Source organism: Ammospiza nelsoni, chromosome 2 (genome assembly GCF_027579445.1).
Source record: "Ammospiza nelsoni isolate bAmmNel1 chromosome 2, bAmmNel1.pri, whole genome shotgun sequence".
Lineage (NCBI taxonomy): Eukaryota > Metazoa > Chordata > Aves > Passeriformes > Passerellidae > Ammospiza > Ammospiza nelsoni.
The window spans coordinates 104141144-104154252 of record NC_080634.1 but is presented as its reverse complement, the minus strand read 5'-3'; positions in this window follow the sequence as shown (position 1 = coordinate 104154252).

Sequence of the window (13109 nt, the reverse complement as noted above, 5' to 3'; positions counted from 1 at the left end):
AACACAGGGTTGGTATCAGCTTGCTGGAGGACTGAAAATTAACCAAACTTTATTCAGCTTCAAGAGCTGGTGACAGTGCAAGGCAGTACTCATCTTCCTACATTTGTGCTGCTGCCCTGCAAGTTCCTTGACATATGCTTTGCCTCTAGATAGGCTGAGATGTATAAAAGAAACAAAATAATAGTACTGGTTTTCACATCTAAAAAAAAGTCTGAAAATATTATCACTTTTGCAATCATGAAATCCATCTGGGAGTAGCTGGATAGTGCTGCTTCCAGTGTCCCAAGGAATAAAGCAGTTCTTGCTGACATGTTGGTAAAGGCAAGTCTTTACAGGAGCCTATTGTGGAATCTTTATTGGCATGTAACATGTTGGAAATTCGAATTTTGCAAGTCAGTTCTACACTACTAAGCAGATTTAGGCTTCCTTCATGAGGCAACAACATCAGCAACAGCAGGTGATCTCCAGGAAAATAAAGGGCAAAGTGAAAATATTGATCAGTTGTTCCAAAAGGCATTTTTCCTAGGGTGCCTTTAGTCTGCAGTAGTTTAGTGCTTGGACAGCAAGTACTTGTCAGTCTCCAGCAGACTGGCTGGAGATGTTCTGCAGGCAGGGGGTGGCTCTGCTGCTAAAGACAACATTGTCCTGAAGGACTGTGTGTGATTTTCCCCGGGGCTTCCAAGTGCTGTGACACCCCCAGAGGCTCGAGGACACTTCTGAATAGTGTGGCCATTGTCTGGAAATGTGCAACCTGCATTTTTGTCAGTCAGCCTGCACATTCCTGGAGAGATTGCTGATGGATTCATGCACATCAATGCTGTTCGTGCACACACCAGTTACATCTGAGAGGCTCATGAAGCAGGCGTAGGACTGTCCTGCCCAACTCAGGTTTATAGCAAGGCCAAGGGACACCTGGGCTGGGCTGCTCATGGGAGGATGCTGAGGCTGTCAGAATTTCCTGGAGTGCATGGCAAAACAAGGATTCACCTTCTGCTTTTAACAGTTTTCACATTCTCCAAATGGGGTTCATCAAAAGAATGAAGTGTACTGGCATCTGTATGTGAGACAGGAAGCTTCTGGTAAACTCACATGCCAACTTCACCAAACAACAGTATGAAATAAAGGTTTCAAGAGATCACTGAACAATCGTTGACTGGACAATAGCTCCTGCTCAAAGGAAAATAATAATAACTATTATTATTATTATTATTATTATTATTATTATTATTATCACAAACTAATCCAGTCGAGATAATTTCAAGTTCAGTATCGTTACCTGTTCCTTCTCCTAATGAAATAAAAAAAAGCAGAGCAATTTTTATAGTTACACAATTATAGACTGATGTTATCAACACTTCTAATGGTCATTTGAAATAGTTATTTAGATAGGAAATGATCCATTTTTGTCCTCCCTGGAAATACAGCAAAGCATTGATTTATATCACCTCTGCCAATTTTTTACTTTTCATGGTATTTTATCAATATTATTTTCTTTATTAAAAGCTCTTAAAACATGCTGAAATTATTAAATTGTCCTACAGAAAACTGATGTGGAAAGCTAATTCATGAATGAGGTAAACATGAAGAGGAAAACAAAATCATAAGCAGAGAACGACACTAGAAAATAATTTAATGAAAGATGATTATGTAAGATTTCATAATGGAGTACCTTGCCATGTGTGACTTTAGTATTACATCAAGGGTGTGTTAGTGGCTGCTGGCCAAAATTCATCTTGTTCTATTGTTCTGGGTGTGATCCTAAAATGTTATTTTTCGGGTTGCAGCTGCTGTTACAAATGTCTGCCCTTGGGTTGGAAGCAGAGGGGAGCATCCAGGACTCCCCCCAGCTCACTGTCTGCATCCCCACCTCCTTCCAGGAGCCAGAATTTTGCTGCATGATTTTTCTTGCTCCTGTGCCACCATGGCTGTCGGTCAGCAGGCAGCCAGGGTGGCTGCCAGGGGACAGCTGGTGGCCACATTGCTTCAGCCTCATTTCCTCCGTGGGAGGATCCATGCTGGGACACGCTTCCCCAGGGCACCTGGGGGACACCATATGGTGGCCCCTTAAATTGCAATATCTCTGTTCTTAATGTTAATTTAATTCAAAATGCTTGAAATAATCTGAGGTGGGCTGGTAGCAGCCCTTCTGAGTGGCATTGGAATGGCAGGACAGGGGGACTCTGCTGCTCATCTCTGCGCTGGATGGTGAGCTGGGGAGGACAGGCTGGGGAGGGTGGTGCCTTAGTCCTATCTGTGCTGGTCACACAGCAGCCTCGAGGGCCCTGCCCTGACTTCCTCCTGGTGGGAAGCAGTCAATTAACTCAATTAACTCAATTAACTCCGAGTGAGAGCACACAAAGGGATGAATATATTCAGATGTGAATGACAGGGGACCAGATCCTGGAACTGGGCTGAAGAAATTAAGTTATCAAACAGAACTGATGTAGTCTTAGTTCCTTTTCCATATTTAAAATCTAAACCACCAGCTTCATTCCTGATGCATGCTCCCATTCTAAATCTTAATAAATACACTATACTGTTTTAAACTGGTCAGCAGGAGCAAGTTTTTTCCTCATTATTCTTTGTTTTGCATTTCCATTTATTTATCTTCTCCCATTTTTCTTCCTGTCCTCCCCATGCTCATTTGATTTTCTTATCCAAGCATTTTTTTATCAGTATTCCTCTCTTCCTTTTCTCAGGTCCACATTGGTCCTCTGCATTTCTCACTGAAAATGTCTCTATTTTAATCTATGTCTCCCATCCCTTCTGACTACTTCCCATTCAGTTCTAGTAGTTTTGGTTTTAGACAGCAACATAGATGGGGAAATCAGAATGCTGAATTGTGCTGTCAAAATCCTTCAGATGATTTGTGTTCTTTGGAGTCACTGGAGTTTGGAAGAGAGGCAGTTTTCTAGGATCTTCCAGATGTTTTGCTTCTAGCAGGGATATAAAATGGATTAAGAAATTGTATTATCTGTTCTTCATTCTGATTGCTTTTTAGCATTATTATTTGGGAAACACCAACCTCTTGAAGGAGAAGGACAATAATGAAGTTATAATGTTATTTTTCATGCTCAAATGTTTTATCCTTTTATGCCTCTCTTTATGTTAACTTTCTTGGGTTTTTAGTCCCAGGAACAATTAGTATTACAGCATACAGAGAAGCACTGCTGTAGAAAAGGTTCTACCCATTTACATACTAAAGTCCATGGGAAAAGTGATGCTACTTTACTCTTCTGTGTAAGCCCAGCTACTGTAGAGATATTTGAATGTAACATTGATCAGCTTGAAAACTGAGAGCAAAAGAAATCAGACATATTTTCTGTTGTTGCTGGCTCTCACTGAATAGTTATATTTGAGACTCAGTTCAGTCCTTCTGCATTTTGATATTTTCATGTACGTCTTTCAGGTATATACAAAAGTATAGTTTTATTAGAAATTGAGATCTTAGGCTTTGTGTCTAGAGGGCTCAGGTAAATGCTTTAAACAAATATTTGTGAAACCCAAATTCATGGAAAGCTTTGTAAAGAAACCAACTGTTTCTACTTAATCTTTTTTACACAGGCATCCTTCTTCTGCTGTGTTGTATTTCCCAGCACCTTAGAGATAACATTTTTGTTGATAAAGCTCTATGTAACACCCTCCTTTTCACAGTGCCTGAATAGTTTTGATCAACACTCATTTATGAACCACTTCAGTGCAAATTCCTTCCTGGAGGATTTTTGTCAGCTCCTTTGCTCACTGCCTGCCTTTTGTTTGCTGGGTTCTGCTCTCTGCTGCTAGCTGTAAACCACTGATTTACATCCTGGCTTTCAGACACAATTTTACAAATAACTGAGTTCTGATCCTCTGCCCCTTCAGGTTTGTGTCTCTCCGGAACTAAACGGGAGATTCTGTGCTTCCGTATATTTCCTAAAAGCACAAGTGAATAGAACAGGCAGAATTTGTCAGAATGGTGTTACCAGCAGTCACGGATAGCAATTCTTTGATTGTGGCCCTGTTGGTGTTTTAGAGGCTGGACTGAGCAGAAGGGCCGTGGGGCGGCAGTGTAGCCCAGGGATGGAAGCGCATCCGCGCTGTTCTCCTGGGCTGGCAGCGCCTCTGCGCTTTCCCTGCAGTCAGTAGCAAACCATTGCAGCAGGGGGCCGCTGGAGGCTGCCTCGGTACTTGGAAAAGTTATGTTAGGATAACATTAAGGGAACGAACTGAAAATAAACTGGTTACTCCAGAATGGGTGTGACCACTTGGTATTGCTTCCCCAGTTGTGTCTGTGGTGTTTATTTCCTTTCCCTGAGCACAAGGAAGGGGATGTCTCAGTACCTGATCTGTTGCTATTGCCCTCAGTACCCTTGCTCCCTCAGGGGCAGGAATGCCTAGTTTGGATTTGTCCTTTAATAATTTCAATGTTTATCTGATTTGAATGAAGCTCATACATCTGAGTGCAATCAAATCTACACCACCGTCCTCCCTGCACCAGAGAAACACAGCAGCCCTGGTTGCAGAGTTTTTTTAACCTCTGCAAAATCCAAGCCAGTGCTATGGTGTACAGAAAGGGTCTTGTACCACAAAACTCCCACCCTGAGGGATGTGTCATGGCCATTCTATACCAAACTCTTACAATATAAAGCCATTTTGCACTAAGCTGCATTGATTCTGACAGCCCTTCATGGATTGTGATCCCCCCGCCTTCCTCTGGTTTGGGATGACATGATGCTGCTTTCTTCAGCATGTGTGCATCTGGATCCATGTGCAGAAACCCTGCAAATAATTACAGGAGAGAACACTTATGAAAGCAGATCAATCAAATTACAGAATCGAGGACATTCTTTAATTTGGCTTCCTGAGCTTTGGTACTAAAATATCCTCTTACCCCTTTGTGGAGGATTGTGGAATAAGACTTATCTCTCTAATCTCACACTTTCAGAAATTCTTTTCTTCCATGTGATTAAGGGCATTCAAAATTTTCTTCAATTATGCAACTAAGACTGCTCTAACTGCATTCAAATAGAATGGGGAATAGAATTAAAAGAAAAAAAACGAAACAACAAAACTTCAGAGAGGTGAAGAGTAGTCCCCTCAGCCTGACAACCTTCCAGGCTTTTTCTTCTCTTGAGGAAGGTTGAAAAATATTTAAATGTAAAGATTTGTTAAGGAAACATGGCTAATGTTCACTAAACTGCTGAATCTCTTATGGTAATCTGCATGAGTAGAATGAATCCTGTATTATTATTTTGTTCCTAGGTTTTAAAATTAAGTACAGCTTTGTTAGAGCTCAATTCAGTGTCACCTGGTCCTGAGCATTACAGGGCAATGGCTACTGGCTACAGTTTTTTCTAAATGTTATTCTCTTGGTATTGAATAGACTATTCCATGCAATTTTGTCCTAGAAATTTTAACTGTATCACTCCTTTAGATTCAGATATTAGATTTTTCTTGCTTTGCCACAGGAGAGGGAGAAAGAGGGGAATGTCTCTCCAGAAAGCAGCTGGGGGAGGCTACAAAGGATTGTCTGTGTATCTACCATCCTGATGAGGACAAGATTTATCATCCTGGTTTTCCAATCGCTGATCTTCTCCAGACTCAATCAAAATCAATCAGAAGTTTTCTATTGTTTATGTTTGTTTACAGTAAACCCTACTATGTATTAGCTTTCAAATATATCAATATGTGCAATTTGCAGTCAAAAATACAAGCCTATAATACTTAGAAAGAAAACAGAAAAATCATTAAAATATCTGAAGGTTGTGTATCCTATGTTCAGAGTTTGGAAGCATGATTAACTTCAACTGCACTAAAACAATGAGTAAGCGTGAGGGAAAGTTCATGTTTGAAACTATTTTTAAGTGTTCATTAGTTTGACAGTCTCTGCCAAATGAGGCAGAATTTGTTTACTTTTGTCTGACTAACTTCAACTGCTTTAGAGTCCCATGAACTTCATACAATAATTATGACTTGGATCGTTTTTCTCTTTGATACCACCTCCCTTTGCTCTCTTTTAATCAACTGTCTCCTGTTTCATATGACAAGCAGTATTTTCCCAATCCTTCACCAGCTAGAATCCAGTATTCTCTAGCTGATGCCATATACTGCAATGAACAGCAAATTTTCTTTTCCATTACAAACTTCAAGAGTCAAAACTCAAATTATGTTTTTGGGATGTTTCCTATTGTTTTTGTAGGTGGCTATTTTTTTTAATCCTCAAACAAAGCTGGTATGTCAAGCAAGTCAACTATTTCAATGCATATATTGGGCAATTAAAACAAACCAGTAAAATTCTGCCTGCCCATTTACCTGAAGCAAGTACATTTTTCTGAGGAAGGGCAAGGTGTAAGTTGGATGTAATGGGTACAGATAAGGAAAATTCACGTGTTACATTTTTATACTACCATTTAACAGTAATTTTCAGCAATAGTCATAGCAATTTGTTTTAGTTTCTAAAACAAATGTGAAGTGGGTTCTCTTTTTGCATTAATTTTTCATTTTTTTCAGTAGACACACAGATTGAGTACCTGGTTTCCACAAAGGCTTGAATAGACATTTTTAAGATTGCAAGATGGCTGGATATATTTTGCTTGTTTTTTTATATATACCTTATATAGGTTTTTCTTCTCAGAATTTAACTCCTAAAGGATTTTAAGCCATTCTAATTGCAACATATAGTGAGCTATTTAGATATTCAGCTTGATCAATGCTTTAAAGAATCTGAAGATCTATGTTGGAAAAAAGAATTAGGTAAGCCCATTTCAGAACCATTATGCACATCAATTTCCAGTACTACTATTTATCCAGAGAGAATTTTAAGAGGGAAACTCAGTGATGGTAGTCATGGGACTTGTGAGGAGCAGACAGCCATGAAACCAAGGGATGCACAATATTAGAATCTTATTTTTACCTTCTTTTCACTTGGGCAGCAGAAGAAAAGGCCTGGAAAGATGGACAAACAGAATTGGTGAGAGAACATTTCTCAGTGGCTGGAAAAGTGTTTGAGACAAGTGACCCAGCTGGCTGACCCAAAGCGGTATGAATGTTGTAGATTTCCAGAGTGGATTTTTTTATAGCTCTTCTAGGAGAAGTTTAGTGGAAGGAACAGATCAGAAAATAGAAGCAAATGAAATTTGAGCCAGTGTGAGTTTTCCTGTTATTTTTCCAAACTTTTTTGAGCACGTTTATCCAGCCAGCTAAAGAGCTCCCTCATTTGCCCTGCACATTTCTTTCCACTTCCTCCACAGCAGAGGAAAGGCCAGAGTTTGAAATATAAAATGGTGGTGCTTCAGGCAGCTGTATTCAACTGATTTTTTTTCTGTTTTGCTATAATATGGTACTGATTTTAGTAACTAATTATGCACTTGGCCTACCCATAACTGAAATGTTTATAAAGTCTTATGTAGTATGAAGCCTTTTGTTAGCTTCATATGTTAAAGAATGTTCAAGAGCAAAACTGGAAGGAAATGGAATAAAATACTTAACAAATTGCTTCTGGACTGACTTTTCCTGAACAGTTGATAGGAATAACTTCCTCATTTCTCCCAGTACATGTAGTTTGGACTCAGCCATGCTTCTGTTGCAGGTTGCCTATGCCAGCGAAAGATATGTCACTGGGAAGACCAAAAAATTTTCAAGGAACAGGATGCCTCGGGTCAAATGAAATGTTTGACATTAAAGGTAGCATCTTGCCCCTCATTAGAGTAATTAATATTCTTGTTAATATATTAGAATTAATGCAAGTCCCACAATGACACTGAAATAAGCACTTGAGCTGTTTTTACTGGGCACTAGAACTATTGTAGTACTTTATATTTAGGAACTAATTATATTTTTTAAAAAAATAAAATATTGGCCCCATGAAAACCAGAATGAGACAATGTCACCTTCTGAGGCTCACTGACACTTAGATCAGGGCTTCTCAACAGTACAGTGGGACAGATGCCAGTTTTGGGTACATCTGTGTCCATTTGTGCTTCTCTCTCAATTCAGATGGAATTATTGCTGATCAAAAAAGGGCCCAAGCATTTGCAACCACAGTAGAAGAATTTTGAACCATCAGAGGCTGAGTAAAATCATCCCACAGGCTGCCAGCTGCTTTCTCTGATCTAGACTGTTACTCTGATACTATTTCTCAGCAGACCTCATTTCTGCAAGGCTGTTATTCCTTCCATAGCTGGAAAACTGCTGTAACTGAGTGGAAGAGGAAAGATTCCTGTTAACCAGACTATCATTCAGCATTAGGAAAGTTGCAGTTAGTTGTAACCCTTTGTAGTACCCGATCACCAATATTAGAATATACTGAACCTCAAGGATCTCAACATGAGAGTTTCTGACAATATTTCTATGCAGGCCATTGTTGCAAGGACATTAATTCTGAAAAATCCTCTTTTTGCATGCAAAAGCTGCATTGTTATCTGTGGGATGTTTGTATGCAAAAAAAGCAGCTGCAGATCTGTCAGCCTGCCCTGAAGGCTTCTTGAAAAATATCTAGGCTGCCAGTTGATTAGGTTCTTAATGAATTTGAACATTTAATGTTGTCAAACTGAAATTTGACATAATTAAAAGCAATTTAAAAAGTAACCATGCATGTTTTGGAAAGCCATAATCAGGTAGTAACATTGGTGCGAACAGCCCTGTTGCAATTAAGGTCATAATGATGCTAATTTGACCTGTTCTAGGAGAAATGAGTACCTGGGGAAGTAAAAGCAACATACCCAAATCCACATGTTTCAAAGAGTGGGTAGAAACTCAGATTTTAATGAGAATTAATTTTTTTAGATGTTCTTTCCTTTAGTGGTATCACATCTGTCAAATTTCATTCAGGGGAATGCTTTTGGACTTTTGCTGGTAGGAATAAGTGTTTTGAAATTTTATGCAGGTAATGCTGGCATGTCTTGATTTATATTGTTCCTTCAAATGGTGATGCATTAAGAATAATTTAGAAAATCCATATTTTGAATAGATTTTTTAAAGAGATCTTCTGTCATGGAAAAGCAGCATCATGCAGAGATACTGAGCTAAAGTTACATCGAGTTGTCCACGTGCCAGAAGAAATTCAGATGTGATAAAATGGTTCTCTGTCTTGCTTGTTTGAGTTAGCCTAGGCATTTTTGCATAGCAGCTGTGCTTTATTTGTCTGTACAAGTGTGTGTACATAAAATGGTTCACAAACAGTATAAACCTCCCTCAAACAAATTAAGTTTGAAGGTGTCATTATGTTATTAATTAAATAATGATTACTTTCCATATTTTGTAAACAAATTTTCTCAAAGAAGAATCCAACGCAGGCAAAAATAGAAAAAGGAAGGAAGAACAGGGTCCCATCCAGACAGAGCAGAAAGTAAGAGCAAAGGCACAGGGAGAGCAGGTTTCTATTACATGTTAGTCCTGCAAAACAGAAAGGATGCCAGTATTAGAAACACCTACAAAATATTCCTCAAGAGAAACATGCACAGGAGATGCTGCATTGCCAGACAGCAGCATACAGTGCATGAAATCAGAGAACACCTCCAAGGACAAAAGGTTAACAGTGATGAGATGTTTTTTCTTGGGGGTCATTCTGTCACCGCAGCCATCCACTGTGGACAGTAAAAGCCTGTGATTTCATGCAGAAGCTCATCCTAGAATGAATATTTAAATGGGAGTGAAATATAAAATAAATTCAAAATAACTTACAGACAATAATTTAAGAATAGGAACAAAATGCATGCAAATGAGAAATCAGAGTAATAAGGTCAAATGAAACGATTCAGAGGTTTACCTGAAAAATGGGGGGGTCATCTCTCATAGTTTCATTTATAGGAGGTGAGACATAGAAGTGAGTCATGCTGTCTGAGCTCATTATTTAGATTTCACAGCCACTGAAGAGAGGTAAGCAATCCTACAGAATTATATCCAGTAAAATAAATGGACCTATGGACTGTCTTTGAATATGTACTTATTCTGAAGCAGTCATATGTAGGTGAGAAAAATCTCATGTAACAATGATCATGACAGACAAGAAAGGCAGATGTTAAATGTTAATTTGCACTATGTAGAATAAAATCAGCAAATTCTCAACCACAAAAACAAATATCTTCAAAGCAATGCATGCCTTGGATGCATCTAGGATCGGATGCAAGTTCAGAGCAAAGAAAGTTTAGTTGGGGTTAATCACAGAATTATGGAATGGTTTGGGTTTAAAGGGACCTTCAGGTTCATCTATTTCCAAACCCTTGCCATGGGCAGGGAGCCTTCCAGTAGACCAGGTTGCTCAAAGTCCATCCAACCTGGCCTTGAGCACTTTCAAGGATGTAGCATTCACAATTTCTTTGGACAACCTGTCCCAGTGCTTCCCCACCCTCAGTTCATTGGTGCATTTGAACCCAGTAGAGTATCAGAGTATATTACGCTTTTTGCTGTCAATTTCTTTTTCATTTAAGGAGAAACAGAAGCAGAAAACAAATGCACAAATTTCGTCGTACCAATCTTTAACCTCTTCTAACAGCTCCTGAAATCTCATTTTCATTCCCTTTTCCATAGCTCCTATTAAACATGGAAAACCCACAATAACTTTTCAACTGCACTCCAAATGGATTTAAGAGATTATTTTTCTTTGGTGTGGCCAGTGCTGAAATAATACAGATACCTCTGGTGGATTTTTTTAATGCCTACTAAAAAGGCGGGGAATTTTGCCATCTCTTCCTGCTCTGACCCTGCCAAATGCTACACGGGCTGAAATTTGCACTGGAGTTTGGTTTAGTTTTTAGAAATCTTGTTTATTCTTTATTATAATTAAAAATATTACTGCAATTTCCCTCCATATCCAACCCATAATGGAAAATAGATCTATGGAAGACTGACCTAAGGTAATCTTGGTTCCCTGGACTTAAGTGCACTGTTTTTGAAACAGTCTCTTTTCCATGTAGCCCAGGGCAAGAGTCTATATTTATCTCCAACCTGTTGCTTTTATTTTGCACTTTGCAGTAGAGATATTCTTGAAGTACGTTTTACAACCCGTAGGTTTCCCTCTCCAAAATAAATACATTGGATCACTGTTATTCTGGTAACTCTCCTGTTTGGACTCTGGATCTGGCTCCTTAGGCTTGTACTTTGTGAAATAAAGTAATTCCAGTCACAGAGAGCCAGTAAGCAAGAGAGCATCTGGTTAATGACTTTCCAATTTGATGAAGCTATGCTACAAGCATTTTTTTAACTGATGATTAAAAATGACATAAAAATCTATATGTTTCTAGCCTCTGGCAGATAAGAAGTATAAAAGAAATCAGAGCAAAGTTTTCTACTTGCCAGTCAAACTGGGTTCAATCGTGCAGATACTTTTGCAGTAGTTAAGCTTTACGTGCAGCAAAGCAGACTCCATTACAGACCTGGTCATTTTGGCAAAACCAAGTGTAAGTCTGGTGAGTGCACAGTGGCAGGGAAGGAGAGAGGCAGGATGAAAGAAAATCCTATATTGGTTCAGTCCCCTTCTGTGTGTAATTTACAAATTCGGTTGGAGGGAACTTTTCATGTGTCATATGGTCTAATTTGCAACAGGGTTAATTTCTTCAGCATCTTTAACAAGTTCTGTTTGTTCTACATGTGTGGATTGGCACAAGGTAACTTTCTTTAAGGAACTCCTGGCATTTGGTGTTCTTACCTGAAAAATAAGTTGTGTACAATTGGAGAGCTCCCATCTAGTTATGATACAATGTTCACTTTCTGATACACAGAAGAGCCAGCTGTCCTTTTGAACAGGGAACATCCTGCCTTTTGTAAGAGAAAATTCAGAAACTGGTACAGCAAGCATCATCTTGGATGACTGAGCAGAACTGTGGGAATATCTGGTACTTTTTAGCATGTCCAGACAAAGCTTTGAATCCAGATTTTTCAACCACTTCCTAGAAGCAAAGAAATGTGCAAAGCTAATGTCAAGTCTTGGAACTACTGTTAATGTATTAGAAAATTGTGTTGGTATTAGAAGATTGTTACTCTTGCAAATTTCATACTTTGGGGCAGTGACCTTGAAGTCTTGAGTGATGTTTCATTCATTAAAGTGGAAATACAGGTAAGTATTGTGAAATACTTACAATAATTCATGCTTGTATAAAATGGGAAGTAGTGTGAAGAATCAGGAAAAAGATTTTATCTTTGTTTATAGTGTAGATACTGGAGTACTGTGTACTGTTCTGAAACTCTTTTGTAGAAAGTGAAAACACAAGTATCTCAAAATGGTTATAATGAAGTCATAAATTTAAAGAATACAACCTTTTTGTATACACAAAATAAGCTTTTCATACATAAAATGTCATCTTTGATACTTTCATCCCAAGAAATCTCACAGAGAAAAACATTGACAAGAACAATGGCCACAAAATTTGAGCTACTAGAAAAACATCACATAGGCTTAATAGTGATAATGATACCCAAAATAACCAAATAAGAGAAGTAAGGGGCTCTTTGTCTTTTAACTGAAATTGTCTGAAGTGATTCCACAGCTGAGCACAAGTTGTTAAACTCCACATTTGAATTGCTGGATACCATTCCCCAGGTGACATTATGCAGGAAATAAGGCTGGTGGTGTAATAATTTTACTAATCTATGAATCTACAGGATTTTATCAGCCTAACTCTGCTGTTCCTTTGTGCCTCCTTGCGGATTTCAATGCCATTATTAATATTTATCAAAATGACAGGAATAAATCACAAAATATTTTCTACTCTTTAACATTATATATTGTCTGTTGTAAGAGAGAAAGCAAAGTGATGACTGCATTTCAGGTGTTCTACTTGTGAATGCTGATCAATCATATTTTGTTAGGGTGGCCCCTGTAAGTCTGCTTGAAAATATTAATGAGATTTCTGTGGTTGCAATTGACCCATTAGTGATAGGATAAAAATAAGCTTCAGAGCTGTCAAGATTCTTATTTGTATGTAAAAATATATTTGGGGAGAAGGGAGGGCACCAGAAAATGAGATCAAGCAGTTACTTCAAATTGAGAACAAAAATATATCCTGACCAATTTATTTCTAACTCTGATATCTCAGATAAACCTTTAGTGAGCCTCACTGTTAAAGGAACAAATGTATTTTGGCATTTGGGTTTATTTTAAGGAAGTTACAGCTTAATTTTAAGACATCTATAAT